At 38.5% G+C, this 25,759-nt stretch overlaps 1 pseudogene; it reads left to right on the top strand.

Moving 5' to 3' along the window:
- Positions 1-15,492: 15,492 nt before the first annotated feature.
- On the top strand, positions 15,493-16,610 carry LOC101414081 (E3 ubiquitin-protein ligase KCMF1 pseudogene; annotated as a pseudogene).
- The last annotated feature ends 9,149 nt before the right edge of the window (positions 16,611-25,759 follow it).

Here is a 25,759-nt window from a genome sequence, read left to right as displayed (position 1 = left end):
CTCTTGCAGGCAATTAGAGCACCAACTCTCTGATCTCTGAAAGTCAAGATGATTTAAAGGAAGGTAAAATGGGACATGGGTAAACTAAGGGAGTAGAATATCAGTTTTTCTGTGCTTTTTTGTTTGTTTTTAATGGTTTCTCCTCATAACACTGCAATACTCTCTCTCCTAAGGAGTGAATTCTGGATTTCTTAGAAGAACACTACAAGACTTTACAATAGCCTTGAGGATGATTATAAGATGTGGAAGATCTGCAGTGAATGTCAAGCCAAAGGTGGGTTGGAGGAGGAGGGAAAATAAGGAGCAGGGTCGGACTCTTTCTTTTCTTCTCTCCATAATTCATCTTGCCTCCCTAGGAAGGAACTTTTGTATCTTTGAGCTTCTTTGTGTCTCTTGCTATATATTGTTAGGGCAAACCACAAGTTATCATTAAAATAAAAATTCCTTTTTATGGAATAACCTTTATAACAACCTGCTCTATAAATACAAATCTAAAGAACCATGAGGGCTGAATAATAAAATTCCATCTGCAGGGATATTGCCCTACTTTAGCTTACTAAAGCCTAGGAGTTCCTTAGGAAATAGAGGATCCATTTCCTTCATACTGTCAATCAAAACTATGTCAATTCTACCTCCAAAATATATCTTGATTCCATCCACTTCTTTCCATCTCCACAGACCATCCTAGTTGAAGTCACTTACATCTCTTACCTGAAAAACTGTAATCGCTTTCTCTCTTCAGGGGCATTCTTGCTTTCATTCACTCTGTCATCCACACAGATGCAAAGGCGGCCTTACAAAAATGAAAACAAGATTATATCCTACCCCTGCTTAAAATCCTCTGTTTCCCTAGAGAACCCAGACTTTGAACTGCATTTTGAATAAATTCAAACTTTCATTGCTCTGCATGATCTGGGTTGTTCTTACCTCCTGTCACTTGTCCTTTTGCTCAAGATTCTCCAGGGCATGTCATTCTTTCAGTTTCTTGTTCCCATCTTGAAGTCTTTGCATCGATCTCCTGCTTGGAATTTTCTTCTTCTGGCTAGTCTCGTGGCTGACTCGGTCTCATTATTAAGGCTTCCGTGTAAATGCCGACACCTCAGTAGCAGCACCTTGGCTATTCTATCTTAAAGGCCAGCCCCCTTCCAACTCCTGTGTATGCTACCACTTTCCCACCTACCCATTGTAGCACTTATCCTCTGTGATTACCTTGCTTGTTGATTTTCAAATTTTTAATTTTCTGCCTTTCCACATTAGAATCCTATGTTCTCAAAAGCAGAACCTTTGCCTTCTTCACCACAGAAACCTTAGAACCTAAACTAGTTTGTGCTTTTAAACAGCACTCAGTAAATATTTATTGAATGAATGAATAAATATAGCTGAATTTACCTAGAAATACCTTTATAGAAAGAGGAGTAAAAACAAATACAAAAAAGCAAAGAGAGAACCCAAGGACAGTTATACTGTGGAACTAGATTTGTCACTGAACCATGAGTGTGGAAAGATGATACAAGATGCATAATGGTGAATCAATGATCAGGGTTCATGAGCCTGAATAACTTAACATTATGGAAAAGAAAAGAATTTGACATGGATGGTCATTATATGAAATTGATGTGATAAGATGTTACTTCAGTCTGAGGTTCTTATTCATACACATTGAACTGTAAAAATTTGTGCCTTACAATACACAGTGAGCAAATATACCAACATGCCAGTGATACTTATTATAATTATATGCAGTTTAACTCATAATTGCATAATGTGAAATTTACACATATCCTATCTGTTACACATTGCACAACTCTAATTTATAATTACCAACCTTGGTTAGAAAAAAAAAATGTTTTGGTATTTCTTCTATGCCCTATCTAGTTACTAGGTTTTTTTTCCCCTTTTTATTCTTTGAACAACTTATGAAGCTCAGTTAAATTAAAAATTATTTGTTAACATAACTACTGTAACATATCATGAAAAAATTAACAGTAAGTCCTCAATATAAAATATCAAGTTAATTTTGAAATATCCCAATTGTTCATTTTTTTACATTTTCAAAAAAAAATCATGACTCCCACATTTTGCATTTGGTTGATATATCTCTTAAATCACTATATATTCCCCCATCTTCTTTTTTTCCTTTTTTCTTGCTACTCATTTGTTGAAGAAACTGATACCTATCTGACAGAGTTTTCCACATTCTGGTTTTTTTGTCTTGCATACTCATAGTGCATATCTATCTCTGAATTTTGTGTAACTGGTGGATATATAGAGATGTTTGGTCAGATTTAGGTTTGAAGTTTTGGCAAGAATGTGCCATGGATAATTTTATCTATACTTCTATCAGGAGGTACATAATCTCTATTGTCTCTCTTTTGTAGGTTAAGATTGGTGAGTTCCCTTGTTGTTGGGCTTATATTCCCATTATAACACTCCCCAGCAGCTTTAATCTTATAGTTTTATCAGCCATTGATAATTGCCTAAAGTGATGATCGCATTAGTGACTGCAAATTGGTGATAATCTAATTCAGTCGTTCCCTAACCATTAATAGTTAGAATTCTTCAATAAAGAACAATTTTCTCTGTGAGGGAGATTTAGATCCTGTGAGGTACAATTTGTTCAAGAAAGGCAAGATATATCCTTGAATCTTTTCCTCTCTTAACCATTTTTCAGAATAATGACTTGCTTCCCTATTTTATTCCAAATGAGACAATTAACTTTATTCTCCCCTGATATCTATTTTTTTTGTAACTCATGAGCTTTAACATATTCCATGTCTTTCAGTCCACTGCAGTTATTCATTCTGGAGCTCAGCTTGTCCCATCTTTGACCAGTGAGAATCCCTTCAAGTTGGTTCCTTAAACCTTGTGACATAACCCTAAGAAGTTTTCGATAGTTTTCCTAGCTTTCTGGATAACAAGATGTTCAAGGTTCATCTTGTACATTTCCTGACCTAAACCTTGGATCAACCTTTTCTCCAAGTACCCCTGGTTCATTTTAGAGGAGAAGAGTATTTAAAGATCACTAGTGCTATAGGTACACATTAGTATGGTCATTATTATTTCTAGAACTTTTCAATGGATAGGGCCAGGAATTCTTTAAGATAATGAGACCATGAGTTCACAATGACATCTCCAATTCAAATTTAGTATTATACAGTTTCTATTTAACTTCTTTGATTGTACATTTGGATCTTTTTCTTATAATAAAATCTTGGTTCCTAACATCGTGAATATAACTACATATATACATTATCCTTTTTTTTTAACAAATCAATTTTATCAGTACATATTAACAAAGCATACAATTTATCCCAATAGTACAATCAATGGTATTTGGTATAATCCCATAGTTGTGCATTCATCACCTCATCATCATTAAAGCATTTTCATTATTTCAGTAGTAATTATAATAATAAACAAAAAAAACTAATAACAAAGTTCTTCACCCCTCGATCTCGCTATGCTTCCCCTTTTGTACATAACTGCTATTTCTGGAAATTCTTGCACAATTACTTATCTATTAAGCAGTTTTATTGAGGTATATCACATACCATATGATCTATCCAAAGTGCATAATCAGTGGCTTTTAGTATAATTACAATGTTGTGCATTCATCACCACAAAATATTTTAGAACAATTTCATCACTCCAAAGAAGAAAATAATATAAAATATATACCAGTTTCAGAAAAACACTAACAATGTTATTATGAAAGCAGTTTAATATTTCTTTGTATTTTCCCAATAGGGCGATACAATCAAATCACTGTGGTTAAGTCTTCTCTTCATTTGTTTTATTTTGGTTTCACTTTGGGTATTAGTTTTTATCTTTACTTTTGTTTTAGAATTATGTAAACCATTACATGATTCAAATAGAATCTATAAATCAAAATGCATTTAAAAATTCTAGTTTCTGTTATTATCCTATGCCTACTCCTATAGGTAAATATTAATTTTTTGTTTATGCTTCTAGTTTCAAAAATGAGAATATGTGCGTGATGATTAGGCTGTTGTGTCAACTCGGCCAGGTAATTGTGTCCAGTTGTTTGGTTAAGCAAGCACTGGGCTAACTGTAATACAAGGGCGTTTATGGACTTTAGTCACCATTGACTTTACTGCAGTGGTAAATCATAGATAGCTGGTTATAATCACATCAATCAGGGAGATTGCTATCAGCAATAAGTGACACTTTATCCAATCAGTTGAATGCCCTAAAATGGGAAGTGATTCCAACATTGAGTGAGAATTTCTTAGCTTGTCTTTGGACAGCCAGTGTCTCCCAGAACTCGACAAGAACCTACATTGGACTTTCACTGCAGCCGCTGGTTGCGGTCTGCTTGTGGGACCTGGACTTGTGCATCCCCACAGCTGTGGAAGAGCGTCTTATAGAATGGCATACTATTGACAGATATCTCTTGTTGATTCTGTTTCCCTAGAGAACCCTGACTAATACAGGTGACTATACACACAACTCTAAAACTTACTTTACTCACTTATTCCTATATCCTGGAGATCACTCCACAACAATATGTAGAGATGGTCCTCAGAGAAATTCTCTTGAGCGTTGGTTCAACTCTTGTGGATTGACTGAAGAAAGCTTTATTTCTCTCATTAGAAGTGCACAAACATGTTATGTTGCTGTTTCATTACCGCAAAAGAAACAGACACTATCACATCTCTTAAAGGGTGATTCAGAGCTCATAAATACCTTGTTAATTAAGTGAAAATGATATAACCACTTTTTTAAACCTTGAGTTTTTTAGAACTTGTCAAATGAACTAGATGCATAGAATCTTTAATTTTATTGATTTATAAACCGTTCAATTGTAGAAAAATTTTAATACTGCTATTGCCTAGCATTGCCTCCACATAGCACTTAATAAATGTTGATCATGAAATTATAAAAATACTTCTACCACCAAGGCCTTCCATAAACTGAATATATTTTTATCAATCTATTACTTTTGTTTATTACAACTCTGGTGAATGATGGGGTTTCTAAGTTTGTCTTCTTAAAATGGATCCTTAATGCCCTCTTATTATTATTATTGTTGTTGTTGTTGTTATGATGATTACTTATTGATCCATTGTTACTCATCGAAAAGGGCTTTCCACAAATTTCTTTTTTATGTTGGGTTTTGAGTAAATGATGTAATGTTTAAAAACACATAATCTATTAATTCTCCACAACTTTTATTCTTGCTTCTGTAATCAAATTGACATTTTTCATAGGATTGATTAAAACCTTTATTACACAAAAACATGATCTAAATGTTTTTGAAATTCCATTCATAGTGATAAATTAGGAAATTGGAGCTTCTGCATACAGAATTAGGGCTAGTAACTTTAGACTAATGTCTTTTTTACATTGCGTTCATCTACTAAAGGGATGTCTGTCACTACACTTAAGCTAATGTGTCATTTGGAATATTTTCACTTCCTTCTGAACCTTGGTAACAGGTTTTCTGCATTTAAACATAATAATCTATCACTCTGATGCAGCTTGATAAAGCTGTCTGGATGAAAGTGGCTCACTGAGATAATTATTAAGATAACGTAACATGATTTTGAAGGCTCCCAAAAGTTAAAACCTGTTTACCTCTATTTTGACTACTTTAAGAAGGAAAGGACTGACATGGCTTTTAAAAGATAATCTTCAGCTCTACTTAGGACAATATGCTCCTCTATTGTCATCCCTATATTTTATATATTATGAAGATAGGATCTTTTAGGTAAAGTGTTTTCATTTAATTGGTATATTCTTTTATTTATTAACATAATCCTTGCATGCATATTAAACATTAAAACAAATCAGGCAGGACATGTTTTTCAGATTTTCTTTATCAAAGTTGTAAGTGTCACATCTCAGAAAGAGCTCTACTGAATATTATTGTGGCAGAACATGAGCAGCAGTGGATGCAGAAAAAGCAATTCAGAGCAAAGCAAAGATTCCAGACTAATTCAGAGAAAGAACACCAAAGGTGTTACACACACACATACACACACACACACACACATTGTTATTGTTTTTTTAAGAGGCACCTAGGATTGAATCCAGGACCTCATACATGGGAAGCAGGCACTCAACCACTGAACTACATCCACTCCCCCAAAAGTTAATTTTTTAAAATATGTTTTATTTATTTGTAAAAGATATATAGATCACACAAAATGTTACATCAAAAAGTATAGGAGGTCCCATATGCCCCACTCACCACACCCCCCACTTTTCCCACATCAACAACTTCTTTCATTAGTGTGGTACGTTCTTTGCAATTGATGAATACATTTTGGAGCATTGTACACAGCATGGATTATAGTTTACATTGTAGTTTACACTCTCTCCCAGTCCATTCAGTGGGTTATGGTAGGATATATAATGTCCTGTATCTGTCCCTGCAATATCATTCAGGACAAATCCAATGCCCCAGAATGCCCCATATGACATCTCCATTTCCCTCTCCCTGACTTCAGCAACTCCCACGGCCACTGTGTCCACATCAGTGATACAATTTCTTCCATTGCTAGAGTCACAATAATTCTATAGTAAAATACCAGTAAGTCCACCCCAATCCCTATTTTATTCCTCCATCCTGATGATCCTGGAGTGGCAATGCTCAGTCCACCTCTCAACTGAGAGGGGGCTTTGATCCCACATGGCTGGTGGATGGAACTCTTGTGCCTGCAGCTGTAGACTCTCTTTTCCTTGGTGTGGTAGTTGTCTATCCTCACCTCCCTGTCAACTGACCTGGTAAGTCCAACAAACTGGAGAGTAGGTGCTACAACAGCACTGAGACTCAGGGCCCAGCTGGCACATGGACAGCCCAGAGATTCAAGTCCCCTGGGTATACACTAACCCCAGCACCAACCACAGGTTCAATAGAAGGGACAGAAGAGGCATGTGTAGACAAGTCAGATCTGAGTCCAACTCCTTTACACTCAGGGGCACAAATTCCAACGTAGGGCCCCCTGGCAAGGCACTGAACTCTGGAGCCATTTGCCATGACCATAGGACCTGGGTGTCTTCATAGCCCTCAGGAGCAACAGTACCTGGGGTTGTACCTACTTTTGCTGTCTCTGAGAGCCTGCTGAGACATGCATAAGCATGATCCCTCTGATGACCTCCCAACTCATTTTGAAGTCACTTAGCCATATAAACTCATTTGTCTTGACCATTTCCCCCTTTTATTCAAGCTCTTTTTCTTGTTGCATCACCAGCCAGTGCTTGGTAGTAATGCCTCCATGTCAGGGAGGCTCATTCCCAGAAGTCATGTCCCACATCCCCAAAGGCTATTAATCAAGATCTCTAGGGACCTTTTTTTTTTTAAAGATTTATTTTTTATTTATTTCTCTCCCCTTCCCTCCCACCCCCCAGTTGTCTGCTCTCTGTCATTTGCTGTGTGTTCTTCTGTGACTGCTTCCATCCTTATCAGTAGCACCGGGAATCTGTGTTTCTTTTTGTTGCATCATCTTGTTGTGTCAGCTCTCTGTGTGTGCAGCACCATTCTTGGGCAGGCTGCACTTTCTTTCGTGCTGGGCAGCTCCTTATGGGGCACACTCCTTGTGCGTGGGGCTCCCCTATGTGTGGGACACCCCTGCATGGCACGGCATTCCTTGCACGCATCAGCACTGCGCATGGGCCAGCTCCACACGGGTCAAGGAGGCCCAAGGTTTGAACCGCAGACCTCCCATGTGGTAGGCAGACGCCCTATCCATTAGGCCAAGTCCACTTCCCTCTAGGGACCTTTTAAACCCTGAGAGATCTTGATTAATAAGATCTAAAAGTCACAAGTCCAGGGAAACGGACTTTGGCCCAGTGGTTAGGGCGTCCGTCTACCATATGGGAGGTCCGCGGTTCAAACCCCGGGCCTCCTTGACCCGTGTGGAGCTGTCCCATGCGCAGTGCTGATGCGCGCAAGGAGTGCCATGCCACGCAAGGGTGTCCCCCACGTGGGGGAGCCCCACGCGCAAGGAGTGCGCCCCTGAGGAAAGCCGCCCAGCGTGAAAAGAAAGAGCAGCCTGCCCAGGAATGGCGCCGCCCACACTTCCCGGGCCGCTGACGACAACAGAAGCGGACAAAGAAACAAGACGCAGCAAATAGACACCAAGAACAGACAACCAGGGGAGGGGGGGGGAATTAAATAAATAAATAAATCTTTTTTAAAAATAAAAAAATAAATAAAAGTCACAAGTCCAAATGATCTTGTTTCTCAGATATGTAAGTCTTGACTGTTGCTATGCTCTCTCCCAATCCATAGCCTTTGTATGGCTTGTCATTATCACCAATGACTTCCATATTACCAGATTAAATGGTAACATGTTATTCAGCCTACCAACAGTAATTGTTACAACTGATCAGTCTCTCTTCCTGGAAACTCTTGTCTTCATTGGCATCCCAGGTACCACACTCTCCTACTTTTTCTCCTACCACTTTATCAATATCTTCCACCTTCAGTTGTTTGGCTTGGCATGTGATAAGCAATTGTTGAGCCCACATTGCAAAAGCAAAACATAACACAACTTCATCCCCTTGTGAGTATTTTTCTTTCTTAAACCTCTATAAAGCCTTTAGCTTTTGCTTTGTGAGGAAAATAAAGAATTGTCAGTCCTACAGGAATAAATAACTGCTTCAATAATATTAAATTTATACTTCATTGACTTATTTCTGAATCTTTCTAGGTACCTAATCACTTTGAGTTTCAATGATGAATCATAGAGTACTTGTAAAAAGACACTTAAATGGTAATTAAATGCAACATTTGTAATACCAGCAAGAACAATATTCATAACTCAGTTGATATGATGACATATGATGAGCAAACATAGTCAGTGATATTGCATTACTACCTGACTGACAATTGTAAGTCACCATCATTTGTAAGATACCTTCCAATTTCAGAAAAAGCATGTCTTTCAATGGATGAAATGTGGTATGTTTCGAGGACCAAAATTCATTCAACTGCTCAGGCCAAGATCCTTGGAATTATCCTAGATTACTCTTTCTCTTGTGCCTCTAATCTTTTCCATCAGCAAATCCTATTGGGGCTACTGCAAAATATATTGTGACTTGCTACTTCTCACCACTTCCATCACCACCATCCTAATGCAATGCACCATGATCTCTCACTAGTTTTCTACTGCCATTCCTGCCTTGTTTCCAGGTTTGCCTCTATTTTCCACACAGAGCCAGAATGATCCTTTTAAAATGTAAGACAAATCTTGCCACTTCTCTGCTCAAAAATCTCCAAGGACTTTCTACTACTCTTAAAATCCCAATTCTTTACCATTTTCTAAAATAATGTCTTTTCTGGCTCACTCTCCAAATTCATCACTTATCACTCTCCTTCTTGTTCACTGGTTGAGAGCCATACTAACCTTCTTATTGTTCCTCAGAAATGTTAAATATGTCCCAGAACTTGCCCTGCAACTTGCAGTTCCTTCTATCCTGAGATCTGCTTCCCTCAGAGATTGACATAGCCAATTCTCTCACTGTTTTCAGGTCTCTACACAAATGCCACCTCCTTAGTGGGAACTTTTCTGATTACATTATCTCTTTCAATTGCCTTTGACCTGGTAAATTTTTCTTTATATAATTATCTGCATATTATATTTCTATTTGTTGAATTAGATTGTAAAATTGAGACAGGGAGGGATTCTCTTTCTTTCTTTGGTGTTTAACTGCTGTGTCCCCAACACCTAAATCAATGCTTGGTAGATTGTAGAAGCACAATAAATGATTTGAAGAATTTATATATACTTAAAATATACATAACCAACAAAGGATTAGTACCCAGAAATTATGAAGGACTCTCACTAATCAAAAAGATTGGCAATGTCCAAGAAACTTAAATCTCTGGGCTGTCTGTGTTTGATCTGGGCCCTGAATCTTAATGGAGTTGCAAAACCACCTCTCCTTTTCATTGGTCTCACCCAGGACAACAAACATGGGGGTGATGATGGACAACTACCTTACCAAGGAACTGAGAGAGTTTACAACGGCAAGCAAGAGAGTCTCATCCATCGGCCCTGTGGGATCACAGCGCCCTCTCAGTTAGAGGTAGAATGGACATCACCATCCCAGAATCCTCAAGATTGGGGAATGAACTATGAACTAAAGTAGACTTACTGGTATTCTTTACTATAAACTTATTGTGATTCTAGCAGTGGGAGAAATTATATCACTGAGTTGAAGGCAGTGGCCACTGGAGGTTCTGAGGGCAGGAAGATGGAAAAACACTTGAATACGGAGGCATTTTTGGAATATGGGAATGGTCCTGAATGATTGCAGTGACAGATACAGACCATTATAAATCTTGCCATAACCTACAGAATTGGGTGGGAGAGAGTGTAAACTACAATGTAAACTTTAATCCACACTTACTGGCAATGCTCCAATATGTGTTCATCAATTGTAAATGAATGTACCTCACTAATGAAGGATGTTGTTAATGTGGGAAAATGTGGGAAGCATGAGGAGCAATATGGGAATCCCCTATATTTTTTATGTGACATTTGCATAATCTTTTAAAAAAATAAAATAAATTTTAAAAAAGAACAAAATTTGGTGGGGAGTAGATGTGCCTCAAGTAGTAGAGCACCTAGTTCCCACATGGGAGGTCCTGGGTTCAGTCCCTGGTGCCTCCTAAAACAAACAAACAAAAACAAACAACAGGCAAAACAAATGAAAAAAACAACTCAGGGGAGCTGATGTGGCTCAGTGGTTGGGTGCTGGTTTCCCACATACAAAGTCCAGGATTCAATCTCTGGCCCCAAAATCTAAAAGAAAAAAAAAGATTGGCAAACAATCCACTAGGAAAATAGGAAAAGAATGTAAATAAAATAGGCAATTCATAGAAGAGGCCAATAAATGTATACACATATGTTCAAACTCATTAGTAATTAGGCAAAAGAAAATGAAACCCATAACAAAATGCCATTTCACAGGCATCAGATTGCTAAATGCTTCAAATCTGACTGAAGCAAAGATGTGGAAAAATGACTTCTCTTATACTTCTAGTGGAGTATGAATTGGTATAACCTTTTGGGGAAGCAAATTGGTAATATCAGGTAAAATTGAGGATATGAATACCCTTCAACCCAGAAATTCCACATCTAAGTTTATTCCCTAGAAGTGGGAAGAATCTTGTACATCTATTAAGTGTCATATACACTGAAGCATTATTTGTGGCAGTGAAAATTTATAAAAAACCTGAATGACTACTGTAGCAGTTTGATATGGTTATGAATTCCAAAGATAGATATTGGATTATGTCTGTAATCTGGTCTGTACCTGGGCATGATTAAGTTATGATTAGGGCTTTAATTGGGCCTCATCATAGGGCACAGATAAAAGGCATGGCAAAGGACGGAGTTGAGGGTTTTTGATGTTGAAGTTCTGATGTTGGAGTTTGATGCTGAAGCCTTAAGCTGGAGCCCTGGGAAGTAAGCTCACAGAGGAAAGAGAAGCAAAACCCTGGAAGGGCAGGAACCCAGGAAACCTGAACCCTTGCAGATATTGGCAGCCATCTTGCTCCAACATGCAAAAATAGACTTTGGTGAGCATAAAACTTATGCCTTATGGCCTGGTATCTGTAAGCTCCTACCCCAAATAAATACCCTTTATAAAAACCAACCAGTTTCTGGAATTTTGCATCAGCACCCCTTTGGCTGACTAATACAACCACCAAGAAAAGAATGTGAAGCCAGATAGTAAGATAGGGAATCAATAGATGGATCTGGAACCTGGCAAGAAGTCAATACCCCTAGGATGGTTGCTGGAAGACCATCCTCAAGATTCTGCCATCCAATACAAGGTTTCTTCCAGATGCCAGGAGAAGCCCCGGATAGTCCCCCAAGGACTTTATCATTGGGCCCTCATGGGGATTGATAGGTGGCATAATCAATTAAAACAGCAAACAGCTGGAAATCCGCCCCTGCAAAGCGGTGGAATAATTAATGGTTTAAAAAGCAAGCAGCAGGGAAACGGACTTTGGCCCAGTGGTTAGGGCGTCCGTCTACCATATGGGAGGTCCGCGGTTCAAACCCCGGGCCTCCTTGACCCGTGTGGAGCTGGCCATGCGCAGTGCTGATGCGCGCAAGGAGTGCCCTGCCACGCAAGGGTGTCCCCCACGTGGGGGAGCCCCATGCGCAAGGAGTGCGCCCATGAGGAAAGCTGCCCAGCGTGAAAAGAAAGAGCAGCCTGCCCAGGAATGGCGCCGCCCACACTTCCCGTACCGCTGACGACAACAGAAGCGGACAAAGAAACAAGACGCAGCAAACAGACACCAAGAACAGACAACCAGGGGAGGGAGGGAAATTAAATAAATAAATAAATCTTTAAAAAAAAAAAAAAAAAAAAAAGCAAGCAGCAGGTTCTTTTGCTCTCTTGCCTTCTCCATGTCCTGGTGTTGATCCGTGTGCCTGTTCCTACCTTCTGCACCCTGCTCTCGCTGTTTTTCCCCTGCCATGGTCACCATGCAAGTAAAAAGTGGGCATTTAGAATCTATCATGGGAAATTGTAGTCTGTAAATCAGCCCACTTTATCACTTTTCAGCCCCTTTCCCTCTTCCTGGGGTCCATGATCTGTTATTTTCTCCCATTGCTCTTCCCTCACTACCTTAATAAATAACTGGCCTAACTCACCTGACATGCTCTTGAAATTCATTTCTGCAGCATAATCAAGAACCTAGACAAAATCTGGTAGCAAATGGACACATAAGTTCTGGAATACTATATGGCAATTCAAATGAATAAACTAGGGCTATTTGTATCAGTACAGACGGATTTTTAAAAAATAGTTTTGTAATGTTTTATTTAAAATTTTTTTTCTTTTAATTCATGCTCATTTATTTTTATTTTTAAGCACTTACTAGAAAATTGAAGTCTTCTTTGTGTGACTAAATATTTCATCCTTACATGGACCCTCTTTACCCTCCTATCATTTTCTTCTCCTTTCATTTGTTAAGTTATTTTCTTGCTGTTACTGTAGGAAGAACAAGCCTCCTTTCCTGGCTAGATATAGATAGATAGATAGGAAGATAGTTTTACAAGATAGTTTTTCCATTCAGACATTTGTCATGGTATATTAAGACGCAAATGAGGTAGGTTTAATCACTGACAGTAGAATTCTAAAATACAATTGCAGTGCTTCACAATTTGACTGGAAATGACAGATTGTAATTTGGATTACAGTGTATTACAATTAATACAAAATTTCCAACAGCAAATACATTTAACCTCCCTTCACACTTGTAGTCAGTGAAGCATGAAATAAAGCATATCAGGGAACACAAATTATCACAAACAAAAGTCCAGTTACAGGCTGAAGAAATAATACAATATCTATTTCTGTTAAAGTCAATTTTCACTTAATGCTCTTGTTTTGGAATTTAAAAAGCAATACTTGTGGTAAACCATTTCATCAAATTTGCTTGCACAGATTAGTTAATTTGAAGGGGAAAAACTTCCACTATATCCTATGGAAATAGCTTTACTCTTTTGCAAGAACTGGATTATAATGTTCTTTAAATGGAATTTTTTTCTTTCTTAAAATATATTCTTCATAAAGTGAACATTAACAAAAGCAAGGTACCTGTGACCAAAATTACATAACCATTGATTAATCATACTTACCTACTAACAGGTCAAATGTGACTAAGTTATTAGCATGCCTTGGGTAGTGCTGGTAGCAGATATCTATCCTGAGTCTGTATTGAACTGCAGAATATTGGAAATTTCCTTTGGGAATAATAATACTGAGTCATGAAACCTATAGCCTCTCTTTTCAAGAAAATAGGTTTCACTTTATGAATTTGAAATTGTATTTCGAGAATGAATTTTTCTCTATATACTATTGTACCTGTTATAAAGGTTATTATTGTACATGCAATTATCCAGAATTGCTCAATATGCAAGCTCTCAGAACAAGGATTAAGTTAACTTCTTTGTGGTGAGAAATGAACAAGAGGGTTCCATTTAATAAGAATTAATTGACTTCTAGGAAGACAGCGGATTAGAAAAACATGGGACTCTCCTCTCTCCTAGAAAAATAACCAGAGGACAGGCAAAATAGCCTGAAAAAATGTTCTATGGTAAATGACACCAGGGAAGGCTGAAAACCTCCCATAAGAGAGAGAGGCACAGGGGGAAAACATCTTGACATCAGACTGTGAGTAGAAACTGCATCTGCAGCCACTCGTGCCCTTCCCCCACCCCATGAGCAGACAATTTGGAATTCTCTGGCAGAGGGAGATGCAGGGATCTGACTCCCCAGGAAACGGGAGAAAGAGGGACACAGCCTATGGTTGGTCAGCTTCTGGCCAACAAATTTGGTGTGCTATGTCCCATGAGCACTCACAGGACAGGTGGGGCCGGGTCATTGTTTGCCTTGGAGCTAAAGAGAGCCGACCCTCTCAATCGCCTTTCCTACTGACCGGGCCTGGTTTGCTGAGGACCAGGAGGAGAGTGGAATTATTTCCTACTCCGGAAAAGGGAGGGGGCTGCTGACAAAGGGTGCAGAACAGCCTCTGAGAAAGTTTGAATGGCAAGGCTTTGAATAGCCTCCAGGCAGGATCCTTTGCCACATTGTTGCTGTCCCTGTTGCAGGGAACACATTCCTCCCAAGGCTTTGACCTGAGAGGGCTGCTGAAGATGGCCATCTGCTGATGGACCAAGGAAGTGTGTGTAAGGAAATTAAAATAAGTACAAGAGGCTTTTCCCGGCCTTAAACAGACAATGTGAAATTGTCTTGAAAGATATTACAACAACAGATAAAGGCCATTACATATCTTGCCATAACCTACAAAATTGTGCAGGAGAGCATGTAAACTACAATGTAAACTATAATCCATACTTAATGGCAATGCTCATAAATATTTTCATCAATTGTAATGAATGCACCATACTAATGAAGGATGTTGTTAATGTAGGAGGTGTAGGGAGTGAGGCATATGGGAATCCCCTATATTTTTATGTAACATTTATGTAATCTAAATATCTTTAATATATATATATACATATAAATAAAAGAAGACATTGAAAGAGCACAAAGAATAATTTGAAAATATGAATAGAAAAATTACAGAGTTAATGGGAATGAAAGACATGAAAGGTGAGATAAAAAAACACAATAGAAGATGCCAGGGAAGGAAGGCAGAGTGAGTCAGGGGGAGAGGAGGAGCAGGATTTGTGAAGAGCATGGTGCTGCTGCTCCTGGTGGCCTGAGAGTGACTATGCCATGGTGGGCTCCTGCAGAGCTGTGGCATAGGACCCTCCTCCTGGAGGCACTCAGCCCTGGCCAGACCTGGCACCTTTCCTGTCCCCACGCTGTCCAGCTGCTGCCTCTGGAGCACTCCCTGCCCACCCTACCCCTCTGGCCAAGCCAAGGTGTTGAGTGGAGTCAGTGGCTGGTGTGGGTAGTGCTGTGGCCACACGGGGGACACTGCAGCTGGAACCTGGAAGGGGCCACGCGGTCACTGAACTAGGATGTTCTGGCATGAAGGTGTCAGTTGTGACACCTTTTAAAAGGAAATATTTGAGGTCACAGGTGTGTTTAATTTGCTACAGTTATAATCTTTGTGGATCTTCTTATGAAAGTGGGGCAATGATAAAAAGGCATACAACTGACTGACGACCCAATGCAGCGTACATTAACAAAGGTAAATTTTGATTTGTACTATGTTGGGGAAGCTTTTTCTGTAAAGCAGCCGCAGTATTTTACTTGTCCCTATTGTAGAAAAATGGACTCTACAGAGACATCTCTTTAAGAACTCTGAAAACACAGAAACATCAACAGAAGTTATTTGTCCAATCTGTACAGCATTATCTGCAGGCGATCCTAATCATGTCACGGACGACCTTGCAGGTCATCCTACATTTGAACACAGAGTCTCTAGGGATTTAGATGAATCAAGTGGTGTTCAACATGTATATAGAATGTTTCACCCTGGCCAAGGATTAGGAGGTCCTCATGCTTGTAGATCAAATACAAACTTTACTAGCAGTTCTACTGCTAGACTTTCTTATTCTCCGAGTTCATATTCTCCAAGCAATAGAGAAGCCATGGATCCTACAGCTGAGTTTTTATTTCATTTATCAGGAGTGAGACATTCTGCAGGAGGGGACAGCTTAATTCTTCTGACTCTTCTGCTTCTCAGTTACAGCAATTGCAGATTCAGCTAGAATGCAGCAAGCCCAAGTAGCACAGCAACAACTGGAGACTGCACACAACACAATTCAGAGTATTAATACAGCGGTGTCACCACTACAATCACACAATCCACAGCAATGAACAACACAGCTAACACAGAAAGCAGTCAACAAACTCTCCAGAATTCAGTTTATCTTGTCAAGGTTGAAAGATCCTAAATTGTCTGAAACAATGTGCCAGTCCATGGAAAGCAAGCATGCAGACCACAGCCATTGTCCAAGAGCTCCTTCTGTCCACTTTAGTGCACAAAGAGAGGTTATCCTCAGGCAAGAATGAAGGGGGAGATGGCAAGTTTTATTGTTATGGGCTGTGTAGATATTATGCCTTTAGATGTTTCATTAGAAAACCTAAATTTGAAAGAGAGTAATAAAGAATATGTACCTCCATTACCTCCTCTTCGATGACATCCCAAACCACGGACATTGTCCTCTGTGCTGTATTTGCCAATAAAAGCGGACAACAACTATCTTGGGTTTGTTTGATAATTGTTAATTTCAGGCCTGTCACTCTTATTACATTGTGTACGTTCAAAAGGAAGAGAGAAAATATATACGATAATCATTTTAAGAAAACACATTAGAGGGGAACAGATGTAGCTCAAGTGGTTGAGCACCTGCTTCCTATGTATGAGGTCCCAGGTTCAATCTCTGGACCTCCTAAAAACAAAACAAATGAAAAAACCAACTGGAGGGAGCCAATGTAGCTCAGTGGTTGAGCCCCAACTTCCCACATAAGAGATCCCAGTTTCAATCCCCAACTGTGGCACCTCAAACAAAACATTAGAGTCATACAACAGCAGACTTGAAAAAGATAGAAGAAAGAATAAGTGATACAGAAGACAGAACAGCTGAAATTGAAGAGATATAAGAACAGAGAGAGAAAAGAACAGAAAAAATTGAACAGGAACTCAGGCAGTTAAATAACATGAAGCACAACAATATACTTTTCATGAGAGTTCCCAGAGAAGAAGAGAAGGGAAAAGGGGCAGAAAGAGTATTTGAAGAAATAATGGCTGAAAATTTTCCAACTGTCATGAAAGAAATTAACTTACATGTCTGAGAAGTGCAGCATACCCCAATCAGAATAAGTACAAGCAGACCTACTCCAAAACACATACTACTCAGAGTGTCAAACACAAAAGATGAAGAGAAACTTTTGAGAGCAGCAAGGGAGAAACACACCATCACATACAAGGGATCCCCAATTGGACTTAGTGCGAATTTCTCTTCAGAAACCATGGAGGTGAAAAGACAGTGGTATGATATAATGAGGATACTGAAAGAGAAACATTGTCAGGTGAGATTCTCTATTGGGAAAAATTGCCCTTCAAATATGAAAATGAGTTTAAAACTTTCAGAAATAAACAGAAACTAAAAGAGTTTGTAAAAAAAGAATCTGCCTTTGTAAGAAGTATTAAAGGGAAACTTACAATCCAAAAGAATAAGACAGGAGAGAAAGGACTGGAGGATAGTGCAGAAGGCAAAAATAGCAGAAAGGATAACCAAAAGAGTAAAAGACAGATGAGAAAATAAGTTATGGTATATGAAAACCAAAGAATAAAATAGAAGAAGTAAATAATGCATTTGAGGTAAGAGAATTGAATGTGAATGGATTAAACTCCCCAATCAAAAAATATAGGCTGACACAATGAATAAAACATGAACTATCTATATGCTGCCTCCAAAAACTCACCTTAGACCCCAGGATATAAAATGACTGAAAGTGATATGTTGGAAAAAGATACTCAACACAAATAGTAACCAAAAAAGAGCAGGAGAGGTTATACTGATATCAGACAAAACAGACCTTGAATGGAAAAAAAATTATCAGAGATACAGAAGACCATTATATATTAATAAAAAAGTACAATACGCCAGGAAAAAATAGCAGTTATAAATATGCACCTAACCAGGGTGCCCCAAAATACATGAAATAAAATCTGGCCAAACTGAAGGGAGAAACAGACATCTCTACAATAATCATTGGAGACTTCAGTACACTAATGACACCATTTGAAAGAACAGCTATATAGAAGATCAACAAGAAAACAGAGAAAATGGACAATATGATAAACAAGCCAAAACTCATAGACATATACAAAATGTTGCATCTCAGATCAGTGGGTTATACATTCTTCTCAAGTGCTCTTGAGTCTTTCTCCAGGCTATTCCACATTTAGGTCACAAGGCAAGTCTCAAAACAGATTTAAAAAATTGAAATTATACAAAGCACCTTCATAGATCATAATGGAATGAAACTGGAATCAACTGGAAAGGGGAAAATTCACAAATGTGGGGAGGCTAAACAACAAACTCCTAAACAATCAGTGTGTGGGGTCAAAGAAGAAATTCTAAGTGAAATTAGTAAATATATTAAGATGAATGAGGATGAAAACAAAACTTATCAAACTTATGGGATATAGTGTGTGTATGGGATACAACTGTGAGATGGAAATTTATAGCCCTAAATGCCTATATTTAAGAAAAGAAGAAAGAGCTAAAATCAGAGATCTAAAAGAACAACTGGAGAAACTAGAAAAAGAAAGCAAACCATTCCCAAAGCAAGCAAAAGGAAAGAAATAATAAAGATTAGAGCAGAAATAAACATAATTGAGAACACACACACACACAAAAATAGGCTCATTCAAATACCAATAAAATTGGCAAACCCTTAGTTAGATTAACAAAAGAAAAAGAGAGACAATGAAAATAAAATCAGAAATGAAAAGGGTAAGTTATGGCTGACCCCACAGAAATAAAAAGGATCATAACAGGATGTTATGAGAAACTGTATGCCAACAAGCTAGACAATCTAGATGAAATGGACAAATTCCTAGAAAGACACAAGCCTACACTGACTCTACAAGAAATACAAGAACTTAATAAATCAATCCCATATAAAGAGGTTGAATTGGACATCAATAATCTCCCAAAAATGAAAAGTCCAGGAACAGATGGCTTCACAGATGAATTCTACCAAACATTTCAAGAAGAATTAACAACAATCCTGTTGAAACTGTTCCTAAAAATTAAACTGGAGGGAAAATGACCCTACACATTTTATGAAGCCAATATCGCTCTAACACTAAAGCTGGATAAAGACTTTGCAAGAGGGAAGCAGATGTGCCTCAACTGATAGAGTGTCTATCTACCATATGGAGGGTCCAGGGTTCGATCCCCAGGGCCTCCTGACCCATGTGGTAAGCTGGCCCAGGCACAGTGCTGCCACGTGCATCCGTGTAGGGGTGCCCCATGTGCAACGAGTGCACCCCTCAAGGAGAGCTGCCCGGCGTGAAAAAGCACAGCCCACCCAGGAGTGACACCACACACACAGAGAGCTGATGCAGCAAGATGACACAACAAAAAAGAGACGCAGTTTCCCAGTGCTGCCAGATAATGCAAGTGGACACAGAAGAACACAAAGCGAATGGACACAGAGCAGACAACAGGGGATAAGGGGAGAGAAATAAATAAAAAAGACTTTGCAAGAAAAGAAAATTATGGACCAACCTCTCTAATGAACATAGATGTAAAAATTCTCAACAAAATACTTGCAAATAGAATTCAACAGCATATCATAAGAATTCTACACCATGACCATTATTCCTCGTATCAAGGGTAGTTCAACATAAGTAAATGAATTAATGTAATACTCCACACTAACAAATTGAAAGAAAAAAAACAACACATGATCATCACGACTGATTAAAAAAAAGGTATTTGACAAAATCCAACATTCTTTCTTCATATAAACACTTTGAAAGTTAGGAAGAGAAGAAAAATTCCTCAATATGATAAAGGGTATATATGAAAAACTCACAGCCAACATTGTACTCAAGGGGAATGGTTGAAAGCTTTCTCTCTAAGATTAGGAACAAGACAAGGATGCCCCCTGTCATCACTGTTATTCAACATGGTGCTAGAAGTTTTAGCGAGAGCAATTAGACAAGAGAAAAAAAAAAAGGCATCCAAATGGAAACAGAAGAGGTAAAACTCTCACTATTTTCAGGTGACATAGTCCTACAGTTAGAAAATTCTGAAACGTCTATGACAAATCTACTTGAGCTAGTAAATGAGTTCAGCAAAATGGCAGGATATAAGATCAACACACAAAAGACAGTAATATTTCTTCAGAGGAGGAAATCAGGAAAAAACTTCCATTTACAATAGTAACAAGAAGACTCAAATACCTAGAAATAAATTTAACCAAAGTAGTACAGAACCTATATTCAGAAAACCACAAAACAATGTTAAAAGAAATCAAAGAAAATATAAATAAATGGAAAGATGTTCTGTGTTCATGGATTGGAAAACTAAATATCATGAAGAGGTCAGTCCTACCCAAACTGATTTATAGATTCAATACAATACCAATCAGAATTCCAACAGCCTACTTACAGAAATAGAAAAGACAATTACCAAATTTTTGGAAGGGAAAGTGCACCAGAATAGCCAAAAGCATTTCAAAAAAGTAGAGTGATGTGGGGGTACTTTCACTGCTTGACCTTGAAACATATTACAAAGCTACAGTGGTCAAAACAGCATGGTATTGGAATAAAGATACACATATTGATCAGTTTATAGAATTGAGAATCCAAAAATAAACCCTCACCTCTTTGGTTAACTGATTCTTTGTTTTTAATATAGTCTTTATTTATTTTTAAAAATACATAGATCACACTAAATGTTACATTAAAAAATATAGGGGATTCCCATATTCCCCACTCCCCACATCAACAACTTTTCATTAGTGTGGTACATTCGTTGCAATTGATGAATACATTTTGGAGCACTGCTACACAGCATGGATTATAGTTTACATTGTAGTTTGCACTCTCTCCCAGTCCATTCAGTAGCCTATGGCAGGATATATAATGTCCTGCATCTGTCCCTGCAATACCACTCAGGACAACTCCAAGTCCCAAAAACTCCCCCATATTACACCTCTTTTTCCCTCTCCCTGCCTTCAGCATCTCCAGTGGCCACTGTCTCCACATCAATGATATAATGTCTTACATTGTTAGAATCACAATTATTCTATAGTAGAATACCAGTAAGTTCACTCTAGTCAATATTTTGTTCCTTAATCTGAAGACTCTGGGATGGTGATGCCCATTCCATCTCTTAACTGAGAAGGGACTTCGATCCCACATGGCTGATGGATGGGACAGTTCAGCTTGCGTCAATTGGTTTTTGAAAAACCTATCAAGTCCATGTTACTGGGACAAAAAAATGTCTTCAACAAATGGTGCTGGGAAAACTGTATATCCATAGCTAAAGAATGAAAAATGACCCTATCTCATTTTCTATAAAAGTCAACTGAAAATGGATCAAAGATCTATATATAGGGAAGCAGACTTGGCCCAGTGGATAGGGTGTCCGCCTACCACATGGGAGGTCCGCAGTTCAAACCCCAGGCCTCCTTGGCCCTTGTGGAGCTGGCCAATGCGTGGTGCTGATGCGCGCAGGGCATGCCCGGCCACGCAGGGGTGCCCCCCGTGTAGGGGAACCCCACACGCAAGGAGTGTGCCCGGTAAGGAGAGCCACCCACTGTGAAAGAAAGTACAGCCTGCCCAAGAATGGCGCCGCACACATGGAGAATTGACACAGCAAGGTGGCGCAACACAAAGAGACATAGATTCCCATGCCGCTGACAACAACAGAAGCATACAAAAATAAGAACATGCAGCAAATGGACACAGAAAACAGACAACTAGGGGAGGGGGGGAGAAGGGGAAAGAAATAAATATAAATAAATCTTTAAAAAAAAAAAGATCTATATATAAAAGTCAGGACCATGAAAAGTCAGTACCATAAAACCACTAGAAGAAAATATAGGGAACCATCTTCAAGATTTTGTGGTAGGTGGTGGTTTCTTGGATCTTACATCCAAAGCACAAGCAACAAAAGAAAAAAGAGGTAAATGGGACTCCTTAAAATTAAACACTTGTACACCTCAAAGGACTTTGTCAAAGGGGTAAAAAGGCAGCCAACTCAATGGGAGAAAACATTTGGGAACCACTTAGCCAATAAGAGCCTAATAATAGGTATATATAAAGAAATCAAACATCTTGAAAATAAAAAAGCAAACAACCCATTAAAGAAAACCAGGATACAGGTGGCTTAATGGTTGAATTCTACCAATTAATTCTGTAAAGAACCAACATCAATCCTGCTTAAACGCTTCCAAAAAATAGAAGTGGAAGACACATTAACCAATGCAAATATGATGCAAATATCACCCTAATACCTAAGCCACATAAAGATGCCACAAGAAAAGAAAACAACAGACCAATCTCTTTAAAGAAGTTAAATGCTAAAATCACCACACACACAAAAAAAAACTTACTAATTGTATCCAACAACACATCAAATGAATTATACACCATGATCACATGGATTTTATCCCTGGTATGCAAGGATGGTTTAAAACATAAGAAAATCAATCTTTGTAATCATCAAATTAACAGATTAAAAGGAAAAAAAATCACATGATCATCTTTATTGATTCAGAAAAAACACTTGACAAGATACAGCATCCTTTCTTGATAAAAGCAATACAAAAGATAAGACCATAATGAAACTTCCTCAACATGATAAAGGGTATACATTAAAAATCCACAGCTAACATCATACTCAATGGTGAAAAGCTAAAGGCTTTCCCTCTAAGATCTGGAACAAGACAAGAATGACCACTGTCACCGCTCTTATTTAACATTGTGTTAGAAGTACTAGCCTGAGCACCTAGGCAAGAAAAAGAAATAAAAGGCATCCAGATTGGAAAAGAAAAAGTAAAAAACTAACTATTTATAGATGACGTGATCCTATATATAGAAAGCCCCTGTATTAGTCAGCCAAAGGGGTGCTGATGCAGAATGCCAGAAATCTGTTGGCTTTTATAAAGGGTATTTATTTGGGGTAGAAGCTTACAGTTACCAGGTCACAAAACATGTTATTTCCCTCACCAAATTCTGGGCCATGTGTTGGAGCAAGATGGTTGTTGATGTCTGCCAAGAGTTCAAGGCTTTGTGGGTTCCTCTCTTCCTGGGGCTTGCCTCTGTCTAGGCTCAGCTGCCCTGTTCTCTGTACAAGGCCAGCTGTAGACTATCAGGCAACCAGCTCTATCTCTCTCCCTGAGGCTTGATTCTCTCCCGGCTCAACTGCTCTGCTCCTCTGTGTGCTTACTTCCTGGGCTCCAGCTAAAAACTCCAATGAACTCCTGTGCTTTGTCATTTTCTGTGAGTCCCCACCTCCTTGGTGGCTGGGGTCTCAACATCCTACTGACACAGCCCAATCAAAACCTTAATCATTATTTAATTAAGTAAATATGAAACCTCTGAATCCAATACAATCTAATATGCCCAGACCAGGTTATACGCATAATCCAATATCTATTTTTGGAATTCATAAATAATGCCAAACTGCTACAGCCCTGAAAAATCTACACCAAAGCGTCTAGAGCTAAAAAACAAGTTCAGTTAAATGGCAGAATGTAAGATCAATACACAAAAATCAACAGCACTTCTGTACACCATAATAATGTGCAATCTGAGGAGGAAATCAAGAAAAAAATTCCATTTACAACAGCAACTAAATGAATCAAATATCTGTTAATAAACTTAACTAAAGATATAAAGGACTTGTATACAGAAAACTATACAACATTGCAAAAGGACATCAAAGAAAACCAAATAAATGGAAGAATAGTCCAAATTCATGGAAAGACTAAACATCATTAAGATGTCTGTCTTACCCAAATTGATTTATAGATTTAACGAAATCATAATAAAAATTACAACAGCATATTTTACTGAATTGGAAAAGCCAATTATGAAAGTTACATGGAGGGGCAAGGGGTACCGAATAGCCAAAAACATATTGAAAAAGAAAAACAAAATTGGAGGAATCATGCTACCTGACTTTAAAGCATCCTACAAAGCTACAGTGATCAAAACTGCATGGTATTGGCACAAGGATAGACATACTGACCAATGGAATTGAATTGATAGTTCTGACATAGATCCTCACATATATGGTCAACTGATATTCAACAAGGCCACCAAGCCTGCTCAACTGAGACAGAATGTCCTGTTCAACAAATGGTGCTGGGAGAATGGGATTTCCATATCCAAAAGAATGAGAGAGGATTATCATCTCACACCCTATACAAAAATTAACTCAAAATGTATCAAAGACCTAAATATAAGAGTGAAGGCCACAAAATTCCTAGAAGATAACATAGGGAAGCATCCACAAGATCTTGTAGTAGGAAATGGTTTCATACACTTTACACCCAAAGCCTGAGCAATGTAAGATAAAATATATAAATGCAACCTTCTCAAAATTTTAAACTTTTGCACTTCAAAAGAATTTGTCAAGAAAGTGAAAAGGCAGCCTACTCAATGGGAGAAAATATTTGTGAACCATTTATCCAATAAGAGCCTAATATTCAGCATATATAAAGAAATCCTGCATCTTGAAAATAAAAAGACAAACAATTCATTTTAAAAATGGGCAAGAGATTTGAATAGATACTTTTCCAAAGAGGAAATACAAGTGGCAAAAAAGCACATGATAAGATGCTCAACATCACCAGTTATTAAGGAAATGCAAATCAGAACTACACAAATTAGACTGGCAGCTATTAAAACACACACACACAGAGAACTACAAGTATTGAACAAGATGTGGAGAAAAGGCAACCCTCATCCACTGCTGGTGGGAATGTAGAATGGTACAGCCATTGTGGAGGATGGTGCAGCATTTTGATATTATTGATGAAATCCAAAAAGAAATGTTGGATTATGTTTGTAATCTGATCTATACCTGGGCATGATTGACTTATGATTAGGGCATTGAGTCCCCACCCCCTTGGATGGGCACTCACAGATAAAAGGCATGGCAAAGAACAGAGTTGAGGGTTTCTGATGTTGGAGTTTTGATGTCAGAGTTTGATACTGAAGACTTAAGCTGGAGCCCCAGGAAATCGGCACGCAGAGGAAGAGAAGCCAGCCCCAGGAAGAAAGGAACCTTGAACCCAGAGAAAAGCAAGCCCCGGGAACGTAGGAATCCAGGAAGCCTGAACCCTCGCAGATGTTGGCAGCCATCTTGCTCCAAATAGACTTTGGTGAGGGATGTAACTTATGCTTTATGGCCTGGTAAGCTCCTGTCCCAAATAAATACCCTTTATAAAAACCAACCAATTTCTGGTATTTCGCATCAGCACCCCTTTGACTGACTTATACAGATGGTTTGGTGGTTCCTCAGGAAGCTAACTATAGAATTGGCATGTGATCCAGCAATCTCACTCCTGTGTATATAACCAGAAGAACTGAAAGCAGGGACATGAACAGATACATGCACACCAATGTTCACAGTGCATTATTCACTATTGCCAAAAGTTGGAAGCAACCCAAGTGTCTATCAATGGATGAATGGATAAACAGAATGTGGTATATACATACAATGGAATATTATTTAGCTGTAAGGAGGAATGAAGTATTAACACACATGACAACATGGATGAACCTTGAAGACCTCATGTTGAGTGAAAT

Source organism: Dasypus novemcinctus, chromosome 12 (assembly GCF_030445035.2).
Source record: "Dasypus novemcinctus isolate mDasNov1 chromosome 12, mDasNov1.1.hap2, whole genome shotgun sequence".
Classification (NCBI taxonomy): domain Eukaryota; kingdom Metazoa; phylum Chordata; class Mammalia; order Cingulata; family Dasypodidae; genus Dasypus; species Dasypus novemcinctus.
This window is presented reverse-complemented; position numbering and strand designations above follow the sequence as displayed.